The 8,838-nt window shown below is 42.7% G+C and overlaps 1 protein-coding gene across 2 annotated transcripts in view; it reads left to right on the top strand.

Moving 5' to 3' along the window:
• The first annotated feature begins 957 nt into the window (after window positions 1-957).
• Window positions 958-8,838, top strand: part of LOC138981192 (dopamine receptor 1-like) — a 71,869-nt gene continuing 63,988 nt past the window's right edge. For both annotated transcript variants that reach the window (XM_070354032.1, XM_070354031.1), the window contains exon 1: window positions 958-1,980. The gene's annotated coding sequence lies outside the window, so the exon portion shown is untranslated. The remainder of the gene's footprint in view (window positions 1,981-8,838) is intronic.

Genomic DNA, 8,838 nt, shown 5'->3' with positions numbered 1-8,838 from the left:
AAAGGGAAGTTCTAGCGTGTTTTAAAGGCACACGCAGTCCTTGTCGCGAAAACAGTCCCGTTCGGCTAACATCAAACGCAGAAAAAAAGTTAACTAAATGGTCAATGAAAGCGAAATTTTTGTTTTCTCTCCAACTGTCACAAAATTCACACTCCTTGCGAAAACAGTCACTATCTCAGATCTGAGATCAAGGTCAATGAAAGCAAAAAAACCAAACTTTATTCATCAAATTTCAGCCAAGTGCAGGAAGCTTACATTTATTTTGATTACTACTTCCTGCGGTGTAAAATGCTGCTGTAGTATTAAGAGGTAGAGGGAAAAAGTGGCTTTTTCTGCATACATAGGCCTACATCCTTCGATTTTTGGTGTGATCTGAACACTGTGCGAGTCGGTCACACTGTTATTTCTCAGCGAGACTTCAGTAGCCGTTATTAGTGACGCCGCGGGCCCTCTCACGAGCGGAAGTGAAATAATATTTGCCTACAGTTAGTGCCAGCACCAAACTACGGCAAGCCGCGAATGCCAACAGTGCCAGTGGAGTGTACGTTGATGTTAGTCTGACTTGGGGCTGGCCACGCTCGTACGAGGGATTAACTTTCAGCACAGACACCTTCGGTTGTTCTTTTCGCTTGACCTCGCGTGCTTTGGACTGCAGTGCTTTGTTTCCACCAAGCAATGCACCCCCACTGAAGCGAGGATAAATCGAAGGAATTTCGAAGGTTTACAATTGGTTCCGTTTCGGGAATGTTTGTTTTTAAAGCCAAAGGAAGAATCAGCAAACTAACAAATTTGGATATAATTTAACCCTGGTCATTTAAAAAAAAAAAAATCCAAAAAGAAATCTTAATTGTGTATGTGCCCACGAAAGAGAGATAGCGTAATTATTGTTTTGTCGATTAGGGTTTTAGACCTTGTGCTTTTATCATGACAGTGTTGATTCTCATAAAAGTTTGGGTTATTTCAGTGCTTCGTCCAGTTAGAGACAGTCGAGGTCTTCAGAAGCAGACTGGATAAACCTTGTTGTCACTGTGTGGTCGTCACTGAGTGTCTGAGATACTCAACCCTGTGTTGGAAAGCTTTAACACTTCGCATAGTGCGTTCGCTGAATATCATCACATGACAGTAAACTCTTTGAGCCTTGAGTCTACAGTTAGAGCATATGGGTTGAATGGACATTGTTAAACTGACTACTAACCAACCAACAGTGAGAGCAAACTTTAGGGCTTCAGCTCTCAAGTCAAATGCATGTGTGAAGAAACAAAATATAACAACGCCTTAAGTCATTATATATGAAACATTTGTGTCAGAGTGTTCTTTTTCATTACTTTCTGTACTCTTAATATTTTTGTCGACATACAACTGTGACAATCTACGGATGCAGCTGACTTGCTAGTGAAGGGCTCCAGGAATAGCACAACACAGGACCAACCCGCAGTGGTAGAAGGACGCAGCCGCGACCTCATTGCTATTACATAACAATAAATACTACCGACTGTGTCACATCACTGAGTAATAATATTGCTGCAGTGAGCGGAAGGCGTTGTGTCAGAAGCAAATTTCGAGCACATTGCTGGAGGTCGCTGACCGACCAGTTCAGAGCTTAGACAAGATATATATACCGTTTGTTGTCATCATCTGCAAAACACTGATACGCCTCGTATCATTTTCGAGATAGTGAACGACGCTGTCTGACATCGACGCCATAATCTGCAACTGACGTTTCCTCGCGTTGAGCAACAAACGTGACTGACTCTGGGACTGTATGAAAGCCGAAAAGCTACTCGCATTTAGAATCGCATTCTGGCCACCTGGAGTGACCCGTCAGTCCATCTTGTCACAGTGACTGCGGTCTACCGGATACCCTGTCCTTGTGCTTCCAACCTGCAGGACCAATATCTGTGAATTTCCAGAGCGTTCGCCGCGTTGGTCCTCCGGGGAAAGTTTCGACTGGATTGTTCAAGGACCTTCTCGACAAGTAAGGTAAGGCTATATTCAGCGTTTAAATGTGTCTGTGTTGCCTTCAATGAAAATGCTATAATTATATCAACGTGGTGCGTATTTTTAAGTAATTGGGTATTTAGCAGACGTAGAGAGAAATATGTTTTACTGTGTTAAACCGACCCGTTAGTGAAGATGCTATACATCAATGGGGTGGGTATTTTAGTGGGTTATTTGGCAGACGTAGAGCGGAATATTGTTTTTACTGTGACAGGGCTCCCCACGGACGCCCCTCCTAGTGCGTCCCGGGACCCCCACTTTTAATTTTTAGAGGGTCCATGGACCCCCAATGCAGAATTTTAGAGAGTCCCATGGGTCCAAAATCCGAAAAATCCCAGTGTACTTATAAAACATTGTGTTAAACTAAGCAGATATTGATGAGTGTTTCTAAGACCTAACGCTTCGCCCAATTTCCCATCTGACAGGCTGTTTCTAACTGTGTCAGAAATCGTCAAATAACTGCCCTATCGGTCCCCAATCCTCACACAAGTTCCTGAAATTAAATCTGGAGGGATCTATATCTGTGATTTAAACATTTCGTACAGGTAGGTACCCCCACTGAGCGCAAACAAAAATCGTATTTTTATTATCTGAGGTTTTGCGGAAAATTGTATTGGACCATTAATTTTGTTGTGGCATTGACTTGGCAACGGTCACTTGCATTAACAGATTGTTCGCCTGTCTTTAGCGAAAAGTGTACTTGATTCTGGGACTGTAAAAAATAAATCGATCAAAGTCCATTAAAATAGCAAGGACAACAAAGCTGGGTGTGTCCTGAATGACCTTGTTAGGTCCACAGATCAAGGAAATACAAAAAAACAAAACTGAACAAAAACAAAAAATGTAATCTATAAATCACTACCTCTACTAAAATAAGATCGGGGTATGTCCTACGTTGTAAAATATACCTTCGAAGAAGGATCGAGTTCCACTGTAATATTTGTTTGTTTGTTTGTTTTGCTTAACGCCCAGCCGACCACGAAGGGCCATATCAGGGCGGTGCTGCTTTTGACATATAACGTGCGCCACACACAAGACAGAAGTCGCAGCACAGGCTTCATGTCTCACCCAGTCACATTATTCTGACACCGGACCAACCAGTCCTAGCACTAACCCCATAATGCCAGACGCCAGGCGGACCAGCCACTAGATTGCCAATCTTAAAGTCTTAGGTATGACCCGGCCGGGGTTCGAACCCACGACCTCCCGATCACGGAGCGGACGCCTTACCACTAGGCCAACCGTGCCGGTTCACTGTAATATATTCACTTGGTTTATAAATCAATGGTTTATTGCTTTATGTCGTTGGTTGCGGAAGCCGTCCTAGTTGAAAGACACATTCCTTGTTGGCAGTCGATCTGTTTCAGATTTGACACTCCTTACCGCCTAAACGATCGTGTTCTCCACCGCAGGTCTTTTCTGTGTTTTACATGAGATAAGAGCATCTTTCTACTTGTACACATACCCAGAATCACCAGACAGACTGCTTTCTGTACAAAAGTAGGATATTGTGGGCTGAATAAACTTGTTTGGCATGTTGACGGAGGGGTCGGTCGGGTAGAATTCAATCAGCAAAACTGTCCCCACTCTGCAAAGAAAGCAGCCACAATGTACATTTTTGGTATTTTCCAAAGCATATAAGGAAAGATAAAAGAAAACAAGTCGCGTAAGGCGAAAATACAACATTTAGTCAAGTAGCTGTCGAACTCACAGAATGAAACTGAACGCAATGCCATTTTTCAGCAAGACCGTATACTCGTAGCATCGTCAGTCCACCGCGCACGGCAAAGGCAGTGAAATTGACAGGAAGAGCGGGGTAGTAGTTGCGCTAAGAAGGATAGCACGCTTTTCTGTACCTCTCTTTGTTTTAACTTTCTGAGCGTGTTTTTAATCCAAACATATCATATCTATATGTTTTTGGAATCAGGAACCGACAAGGAATAAGATGAAAGTGTTTTTAAATTGATTTCAAACATTTAATTTTGATAATAATTTTTATATATTTAATTTTCAGAGATTGTTTTTAATCCGAATATAACATATTTATATGTTTTTGGAATCAGCAAATGATGGAGAATAAGATGAACGTAAATTTGGATCGTTTTAGAAAAAAATAATTTTTTTTACAATTTTCAGATTTTTAATGACCAAAGTCATTAATTAATTTTTAATCCACCAAGCTGAAATGCAACACCGAAGTCCGGGCTTCGTCGAAGACTACTTGATCAAAATTTCAACCAATTTGGTTGAAAAATGAGAGCGTGACAGTGCCGCCTCAACTTTCACGAAAAGCCGGATATGACGTCATCAAAGACATTTATCAAAAAAATGAAAAAAACGTTCGGGGATATCATACCCAGGAACTCTCATGTCAAATTTCATAAAGATCGGTCCAGTAGTTTGGTCTGAATCGCTCTACACGCACGCACACACGCACACACGCACACACGCACACACGCACACACATACACCACGACCCTCGTTTCGATTCCCCCTCGATGTTAAAACATTTAGTCAAAACTTGACTAAATGTAAAAAGTTCTCAATGCTGATCGAGCGGGAGGCCGGGTAGCTAAGTTGGTAGAGCACTGGACTTCTGATCCTAGGGTTACGGGTTCGAATCCAGACCGGGACGGACATGGGTCAACTTTGTGTGCAGACTTAGAAACAGTATGCATGTACCACCCCGTGTCACCACAGTGGCACGTAAAAGTCCTTGGTCATTGTGCCATGAGTGCAGGTGGATCCTGACCTCAGGTCAAAATGAGTTCGGCTCATTCTCTCCCGACCACGAAGGGCCATATCAGGGCGGTGCTGCTTTGACATATAACGTGCGCCACACACAAGACAGAAGTCGCAGCACAGGCTTCGTGTCTCACCCAGTCACATTATTCTGACACCGGACCAACCAGTCCTATCACTAACCCCATAATGCCAGACGCCAGGCGGAGCAGCCACTAGATTGCCAATTTTAAAGTCTTAGGTATGGCCCGGCTGGGGTTCGAACCCACGACCTCCCGATCACGGGGCTGGCGCCTTACCACTAGGCCAACCGTCCCGGTCAAATTTAGATCAGTGCTCGCGAAAAACATATGGGAGATAACTCTATATTCTTATTTTGATAGATTCGCGTAGGACTGTAGCTTTCGGTCAGAGAGATAACTGGCGATAGCCGTTGAGCGATGACTGATCAGATTGTGCAGGTGGCTGATTTACACGTACCTAAGGCCAAAACAAAAAATAGGTGTGGTTAAGGTAACATAGCCAAACAAAATAGGGTAGGAAGGTAGGCAATCACTTTTTTTTAAACTTTTTTTTCTAATGTGTAAAAATTAAACCTACTTGACAGGGAAATAAGCGTGCGACTCGAGCGTTGTCGCTTTCATTGCGTTTTCTGCACTCGTTTTTTAATTTTTTTGTAATTTTTTTTTTACAAATGTAATTGTAATAAAAAGTTATAGGGTCGGCCCCTAAAAATAGGGTAGGTGGGGTTACCGTAACCACACCTATTTTTTGTTTAGGCCTTAACACGCACACACCTGGGTAGCGCGACTCGTGTTGCTGCTAGCTTTCCACTGGGAGGAAGCGACCCGAATGTCCCAGCATAGGGATAATAACGTAAATGAAGTGAAGTGTTCTTCACGGGAAAGGAGGTAGGCCTACCTTTAAACATGGAAACCGCCAGTATTCAGAAAGTTTAAAATGGTGAAATGCTTTTGTTGCTATTCATACTGACTTCGACATTGTGAAATGAAGTCAGGTGTTGGTGCAGGCGTGAAACACTATACGACCAGCCAATCCTTGGCTGAAAGCACATTGCTTTAGGCTGCACAAGGCGAGGTGAAATGTGTTTCAAGTTTCCGTATCAACCGATTTTTTTTGGTATTCAGTCAACACAAGTTACGAGTGGAGTGGTGTGACAATAGACTTGCTGGCTTCGTGTATTACTTTGGTATCGATTCCATGCCCCGGTGTTTCTGTTTATGGTTTGATGATGCTACTACGGCACTTCACTGATCTAAGAGAATGCGGTTTCCCACCACAAATGAAAGATCGTCCTGGATTTCTACAGATCTGACAGGTACTGAAGTACTAGTATTCCTGAAATTCGGAAAAGTACATGAACAGGATTCCAGGATTATGCTTAATTTGAACAAGAGTTTTGCGGATGATGTTGATGAACGACAGTGATGCGATGTTTTGTACGATCGACTGTGCTGAGTTCGTGCTGATCTCATACTATCTTATAGACCTACCATGAATATACTCAACTTTAAAGGGATTATACCTAAAGGGAAAGGGACTTCAGATCGCTTTCAAAGTTTCACCATAAGATTCTGTGTTACAAATAATGCTAGCACACAGGAGGACTAACTTAACTTTGTATATTACGACTTCATTGATAAGACGTTCCTTGCGAGTCGTAATGTCGCTTTCACGACTCTAGACTTATTGAAAATTCAGTGTCAAATGTATATTTATAATGTGCTTGATAATCATGTTCTGTTGATTGTTGACAAGGAAAAAGGCATGAAGGCGTTTAGATATGTGTGTACGGTGTGTGTGTGTGTGTGTATATGTGTGATAACACGTGTGTGTGTGTGTGTGTGTGTGTGTGTATGTGAGGGGGGGAGGGGGGGATCAAAACTGTGCAATCGACGAACATAATAATTAACATTTGACGTCAAGCTACCGACACGCATTATTTTATTTCCTGCACGAACCGAAACTGGGTGCCACCCAACTGGGTGGAAGCCAGCCGCGGGGTCTGAATAGTTCAAATCACACACAAATCTCAATTCAACCAATCAGACCCAGCGAGTGGCTTCCACAAAGTTGGGTGGCACCCAGTTTTGCTTCGTGCACCTCGGCGCTGGTCCTTGATGTCCTACTGTAAAAGAGGTGGCTGTCCCCAAAACATTGGCAAAGTCTTGTACAATGCGTCAACTCCGAGTCTGACTGTCAAGTATTGGAGAACTTCCATTCTTGAAGTTCCACTCGTAAAGGTACCTTCTTTCTCAATGACAACGAAAGGAAATAGAATTGCACCGGTATCGGTTTGCAATATTTCCTGAAGAGACGATAAAACACGATAACCAAGCTACCAACATCCCAATTACAGTGCAGAAACTACTATCATGTCGAGAAGTACCCCCGGACATGATTTATTTTTGACTTCTTCAAAAGAGGGTAAGGTTTTAAATCAGATGTAAAATCATGGTTGTAAAAACAAAATCTTCATTTCAAAGAACCTTTAAAATTTAACCTTTTATTGTAGGCTAATACGCCTAAAATGTGAACAGCTTTTAGAGTAGGCCGAGAACAAAACAGAGAATAAAATCAATGCTGAATCGAACTCGCATGATGCCGTGGGTTCTCCAGACACGAAACAACAATAAACCCGTGTGGACGATTATAATGGGCAGAATATACCTGCGCAGTTTCAACGGCACAGACGACGCACGGCCTATTATTTATGCCGCGATAGGGACTATGACGAGTACTTGGCCTGTTTTCCTTTCATGCAACGTGTAGCGGGCTGGGATAATCTGCAGTGCGTCGTCGGTCCAGCTGAAGTTACAAATGTGAGCGGAGCCCCTAATACACCACCACAGACCTCTCCATGCATGCGGAAAGAGCATCATTCTGATCAAACATCAACAGTCTTGTTGGGTCATGTGCGGAGTGGGAGTGTTTTGCTGAATTAATTTCGCAAATTTACCCAAAGTGTGAGTTACGAAATCGTTCCAGCAAACATACTTTGCTACTCTTCACAGGAAGCAGCCAGGTAATATTGTTTATACAGTGGAACCCCCCTTTTAAGACCCCCCAATTTAAGACTTCCTCCCTTTTAAGACCTTGATTTTTCAGATTTTCTGTTCATAACCTCTGTAAATGTACCTCCTTTTTAAGACCCCCTTACTGGCCTTCTTATTACGACCTGATTTTCTCAGATTTTTTGAGGTTGTAAAAGGGGGGTTCCACTGTACTCTGTCCAGGTGAAAGGATCCCAGACAATAGCATGGATGTATAGGTTACAACACGAGTGGTTTTTTTATATGGCTTGTATTTCAGTCAAGACCCAGCGGATGAATATCATCGGGAGACACGAGCCTCTGGCGAGTGGCTCTCGATTGATATTCCCGCTGGGTCTTGACTGAAATACAAGCCATATAAAAAACCACGAGTGTTGTAATCTGTATATCCCATTCTACCATCAAACACAAAGTGTAGACTACTAGCGGCACTGTTGCGATCTGTGCAGGGTAAAACTGTTGCCAGCGAGACTTAGCCCTTTTGCAACCTTAAACTAAGTGACCGTCGCTGAAAAAATAAAACGAATGAGTGCATCGATAAGTACGCGGTAACACTACTTTCAGACCATTTAAAAGCTTTAAGTAAAGGTTCATAAGTTGCAAGAAAGTAATGAAGTCGAATAGAAATTAATTTAGTTGAAGCGCACAATTCTTTTGTTTTGTGTTTCAGGTCGGCAGAACGGGCGAAACGGGTTTGGGACCCATTTGGCTTACTCGATTCAGAATCGATTCCACGTTGTTTTTCTCGAACGTGTGTAATTAGGCTTATTGACAGAGAAGCAAATTTTAGGGAACAAATATGTAGGTTTAGATTTAACCATTTGCTCCCTATTTGAAATGTATCTACGTGATAAACTGTTTTGCGAGTGTGTTTGCATGGATGAACTTAAACTGGTATGGACGGTGTGAGGAAAACGCGACCGACACGTCTGTCACCGCCGATTGATTGCATTTTGAAGGAATATGACTGGATTACGGAAAAATATGTGGACTTACTGCAGAGCCAGGCAAAAGAGTAGACTTG

Source organism: Littorina saxatilis, linkage group LG12, assembly GCF_037325665.1.
Source record: "Littorina saxatilis isolate snail1 linkage group LG12, US_GU_Lsax_2.0, whole genome shotgun sequence".
Lineage (NCBI taxonomy): Eukaryota > Metazoa > Mollusca > Gastropoda > Littorinimorpha > Littorinidae > Littorina > Littorina saxatilis.
This window is presented reverse-complemented; position numbering and strand designations above follow the sequence as displayed.